The sequence below is a fragment of the Rattus rattus genome, chromosome 4 (assembly GCF_011064425.1).
Source record: "Rattus rattus isolate New Zealand chromosome 4, Rrattus_CSIRO_v1, whole genome shotgun sequence".
NCBI lineage: Eukaryota > Metazoa > Chordata > Mammalia > Rodentia > Muridae > Rattus > Rattus rattus.
Window position 1 is genome coordinate 56542925 of NC_046157.1, and position 6000 is coordinate 56548924.

Genomic DNA, 6000 nt, shown 5'->3' on the forward strand with positions numbered 1-6000 from the left:
TTTTCAGAATTTTAAATGTTTTTTTCTAATATCTCAATTGTACAAATTGATGTGGTAGTGTTATATTTTTACACAATAAACGACACACAACAATAAAATCAGAAACATTTCGTCTTCATAAACAGCTTTCTAAAAATTTTAATGGACATAAAATAATTGTTCATATTTATGATAACTCAATAAATGTAGTTTACACTTCCTTTTCATAGTCACACAATAATGTTTGGAGTGTTGAAATGCCTGTCTTCTAGACACATAAAATAACAGATAAACTTTTGTAAGACTCTAACATCCCCACTGTACTGAAATCACTAGAACTTTCTTCTTCTTCTTCTTCTTCTTCTTCTTCTTCTTCTTCTTCTTCTTCTTCTTCTTCTTCTTCTTCTTCTTCTTCTTCTTCTTCTTCTTCTTCTCCTCCTCCTCCTCCTCCTCCTCCTCCTCCTCCTCCTCCTCCTCTTCTTCCTTTCTTCTTCTTCTTCTTCTTCTTCTTCTTCTTCTTCTTCTTCTTCTTTTTAGAACTTGTTACTTCTATGCAAGGTATTTGAATACCTTTCTCCTACCTCCTACTCCCGTTACAGTCTATTGTAATGCATTACTGTTGAATCTGACCTACTTAAGGAAAGAAATAAGGAAATCCACATTATGACAGAGAACATGTGGTACTTGTCTTTCTGTATCTGCCTTCTTATTTCACTTAATATAATACAAGTTCTGTCCATTTTCCTATAAAGGATATGTATTATCTACTTTCCTTGTTGCTGTGACCAATACCGGACTAGAAGCAACTGAAGGAAGAAGGGTTTGTTTTGGCTTATTGCTTGAGTATAGTCCACTGTGGTGGGGAAGGCAGGGCTTCAGGAATGGCTTAAATCAGTGTGTGCGTGTGTGTGTGTGTGTGTGTGTGTGTGTGTGTGTGTGTGTGTGTTTATTAACACTGAGGTAGATTAGGAAGCAAAGGGGAATGTTAGCACTCAGCTTCCCCTCTCTGCACTTCTTATTTAGCCTGTGCTGCTAACCCACCTTCTTGTTATAAACCAGGCGCCCCGTCAGCCTGCCCTTCGGTGACTCAGCAGCAGCAGTTTACTTCATCACCTGTTGCTGCCAGGTGTGGCACATATCCACTGTCACTATGAGTTGTGTGTTTTCCTATGCAACAGGCACACCCATGACTCATTGCAAAGAATTTGCAAGTCAAGTTCTCGAGGCAAAAGAGTACACTATGTGACACACAGCGGCACACCACAATGTCCACAGTGAGATTGATTATTGTAACTATTATTTAAAACATTGTTTTCTTATGTAGGGGAGGTTTCAAGGGCAGAGGCAGATATGGATGGACTGAGGGATGAGTGTGATAGCAGTGCATGATGTGAAATTCACAAAAGAATTAATAAAATAATAAAACCAAAAAGATCCCTTGATATCATGGCCTCCTCTCTCATCTCTCTGTCTTCCAGTCTCTCTGTCTTCCAGTCTAGTTCTCTCTCTGTCTCTCTCTCTCTCATGCCTCCACTTTAAGCTTGGCTTTCACTCTCCTCTCTCCCAATAAATCTTTGAGTGACATCTGTTTCTTGGAGTGATCTATGCAGCATACTTTGGCCCAGACTCACCGTGGTAACTTCCACCACTTAATCCTAATGCTTCCCTTTTCAGTTAATACTCAAAAAATATCAACAGACATATACAACGCGTACTTCATTAATGCTTTAGGCGATTCTTAATCCTGTCATGCAGGCAATCAAACTGATCACCATTAAAAATGATGTTTTATGCACACACACATATGCACACATATGTGTACACATATGTGAATATAGGTGGTCAATATATTATATAGAGAGTGACATATAATACATGTAGGTTGACATTTTTTCCTCTTTTATACTTGTATACTGACACAACTTGCTGCCATTCTTTCATAGAATTTGCTAATAATGAGTTAGTGAGTTTTCAGAAAATGGTCCCTGTGGATTATTACAATGGGACTGGATCCATTTTAAGGGTACTTACAGGTTGTTGTAAAAACATAAAAAAATTAAAAAAGTATGGTTGTCTTTTACCTTGCTAGGTTCAGCACCGCGGTGCCCCAAGATATCTGCTGGATATCTGAATTCTCAGTCAGCAAAGCGTCTCACCAGCTTTGCCCCATCCCATATCACACTGCTGAAGGCCTCTCTCTGAGCCTGGCAGCAATTTCTCTACCTATCTAGCTCCCAAGGCAGGTTTCCATGCCAGAAACATTCATCCCAACTCCACGGTGGCCCAGACCAGCTGCCCCACACTCCATTACACTTAAATCTACACATGAAAGAACACACAACACAATAACCTTTGGCCCAGTTGATAAGATATAATTGCCCACCTAAACATACAAAGCCCAATACACATCCAACCCTTAAAAACATTTGTTACAGCCTGTAAAGGTACAGTGTGGAATCTTAACGTCACCCACCATATTCTCCTGCCATGACTTCTCTCCCTCTCCCTGCTGTCTCTTCCTCCTTTCCATTCCAGTCTCCTCCTCTTCCTTCAAACTCTTCTCCCGCCCATCCTTCCTTCTCATCCAATGACAGGCCTCCTTCTAGCCTGTTCCTGCCCTCTCCTGTATTTTACAATTTAAATGTGGAGAAGGTTCTGGTGAAGTCATCTGAGTTAAGAGGACAGGACTAGGCAGCTGCCCTGGGGGCAGTGGAATTAGCATCAAAATACAGATAACTCCAGGGCAAACCACAACACTTACCTTTTATCTTCTGTGCCCTGGGCTGTAGAACTGATTTTGATTTAGCTCCATTACCAGTATCTTCCTGAATGCTGTTTGATAGATATGGAACGGACAAATCAATGCATGTTCAAAACTGCCTTTAGACTTTTCCTCATTGTATTGAGTCTAGAACATCCAGAGCCCCATGTAGCTTTCTGCTAAATTTATTTTGCACTTTAAAAAACTAACGCAAGAGATATTACTGTTTGCTTATTATCTTTCAAAAATTCAATGGATATAAGAAGCATATCGTAGAGTAAGCCTTGGAGAACCAGGATTGTCAATGACTTGGGCCTATTTTCTTCAATTAAAGGAAAGGAATGATGTCTGGTATTTGGAATGCTGGGTGAAGCAAACAATCTGGTCATCCTTTGCCATTCTATGAGGAGCTGCCTCCACCTGAATGCCCCTTCCCCAGCTTTGGGTCTCAGTCAATTGAACACATCTCTATGAAAAAGGTCCCAGGCAGTTGGCATCCTCCACCAATAGAATATATCCATACATTATCACTTATCAGTCCTTTAGGCTCTAGCCCTGAGTTCTGATTTACAGCCAATAGAACCCATTCTTATCTCAAAGGTCACAGGTCTTTGTTACCTTTTGAGGGGTTTGGCTGTGGCCAGCCCTGAAGCTTTGTGATGAGAATTGTCATGTGGAAGCCCCTTCCCACTCTGCTTACAAGTATAGGAAAAAGTTTTACTATGTTTACATGTGTAAGAAAAGTAAACCACAAGGTCTGTTTCTGGAAGGCTTTACCTAGTGCCTGCAAACATGGTCCTGTCTCAAGTTTCATTCTTCACCTCTCATAGATTATTTCCCTGTCAGCTGTGAGGCTTGTTGGGATGGGGGAGTAGAGTGGGATGTGTTGGGTGGGGTGGGAGTGGTCTCTGACAAGTGGGTACTTTTTCTTTTTTTCCACTTAATGTACTAGTGGATTTTTTTTTTTTTGTTGTTGTTGTTCATCTTCTTAGTGCGCCCCCCCCCCCATTTTGGGAAAATTGAGATAGGACTGATAATATGTGTATACACATGTATATAAACATAAGCTAAACCTGGGATTTTCCTTATATTATTATCAGTAACATCAAGTGTTTAGACGTTTTAATATCTGCAACTATTAATTCCATTAATATCTTTAGCTAGATCATAAGTACACAAGGCCTAATTTCTGCAAATCTCCATTTTTGTCTAACTACAGAATTTTTATTTCTTTTGTTTTTAGCTCCACAACATCTTTTTTTCCTAAATTATATATGTGGTGTTTGGAGTAATCAACCAGTATATACGTGGGAACATTCAGTGGCCAGCAAGAGGTGAGAAAGATGTTATTCAGTTTTCTATTTGTTTAAGGATACATCTTACCATATAGTAGTTCTCATATTTTTCCTAGAAACTTAAAGGTTCACCCAACGGTGGTGCTTACACCCAAGTAATTCACAGTGTAGCGAGTGAGTCTTTTGCACAGAGTCTGGCAGTACTACTGTAGAAGAGACATGCTCTCAGGGTCTAGACGAACGAGTCAAGTTCCTCCAGAGATAAAGAGAATGTTCTCTCATATCTCTTCCTACTTTGTGGATTCCCTCTGTGCTGGAATTTGACGAAGTACAGCAGACACTTCTGGCTGTTTTGTTTGTTCTTGGCTGGTTCACTGGAACACTCTTTGGTATGCATTGCATAACCTATTCTTTTCACATAAGGGGATTAATCTTGGGTTTAGTGAAAATGTCTCCACAGAGTATCCCTCCACCTTTCCACCCACAGTGGCTTATACCATGTTATTTGAACTCTGGAGAAGTAGATCTTTGGATGAGGAGGTGTGGCGCTTATTAATTTCCACGGGGCAGAAGATAGGATTAAAGGAAGGAGCAGAAGAATGTAGAACATAGACGGGACTAAGCTGAGTTTCTGAAGGAAGAATCCCACAGCATTGTTCTAAGTTCTGTCCAGCCTTGTAGGGAAGAAATACTAAAATATTACATTATGTCCTTCAGCTTCATTAGCACACTCCTGGCTCACTCCCTCAGTGTGGGACATGAGTATGAATTTGAGGAAACAGTAGAGAAGACTCATGTGTCCTGTTCTTCAGTGATAGGCAGTTGGCTCAGCATCAGCAACAGGAAGTGAGGTTTTGCAAATGACTATTAAATGTTGTCTGGAGAATCTGCCACTGGGAGCTAGTGGAGACTTCATGGGGTCCTTGTTCTTTCTGATTTATTGAATTTAAATAGAAGCTCCCATGACCATTGGGTTTCTAGTCCGTGGGACAGCTTTGTATGTCTGAGTCCCTTCATTAAATTATTTCTTGGTTGGAAAACTTAAGGTGGTTTCAGTTTTCCTGTGGACTCTTGATAGAGCAGACAGAAATGGCTATTCCTTGAATAGTCAGGAACGATGTGTGAGCCACTGGGTACTCACCTTCCAGAGACAGCTTCAGCAAGGATGAGTGAGGATATGGCTGACTAAAGGGACACACACTGCTGGCAGCAGGTCGTTGACATTGTACTAAGGACATCCTAGCCAACATGACTCCAGGGCATTCAGACTCAGAGGGCTTTGTTATATAACATTTAAGTGGTTTTGGACCATGACATTATATGAGAGACTAAGCAGTGAGAAGACTGAAGGCAGTTCACAACCAGTTATTGATAACCCTACAAGGCTCAGATCTAACATCACTAATGCTTTAAAGGCATCCCCAGAGTATCTTATTTCTTCAGTCCAGCTTCCCCTGGAGTATTTTAAAGGTGAAACTACCTTTGGTAACACTCATGGTAGAGCCAATGTCTTGCGGAGTTTACACTTTAATAGCTTCATGATGAGTTTGCCATCAAACTATTGGGATTCAAGTCTGGCTAGCAACTGACCAATGCAGATGAAGATCCTTGTAGCCAACCATCAGACAGAGCTCAGGGAACCTGGTTGGGGAGCTGGTGGAAGGTCTGGAGGGGTGGAGGAGGATTGCAACCCCATTAGAAGAACAACATAGGTTCAGAGAACCACCAACCAAGGGGTGTACCTGGAGGGATCCATGTCTCCAGGTACATATGTAGTTGAGTATGGCCTTGCCTGACAGCAACAGGAGCGGGAGGACCTTGGTCCAGGGAGGCTTGATACTCCAGGGTAGGGAGATGCTGGAGGGGTGTGGCAGGAGAGTGTGGAAGGGTAGGGGAGTACTATCATACAGGCAAAGGGGAGGGGGGAGGGCTGATGTAGGACGGGGGGCTGGTGGAAGTGGAATA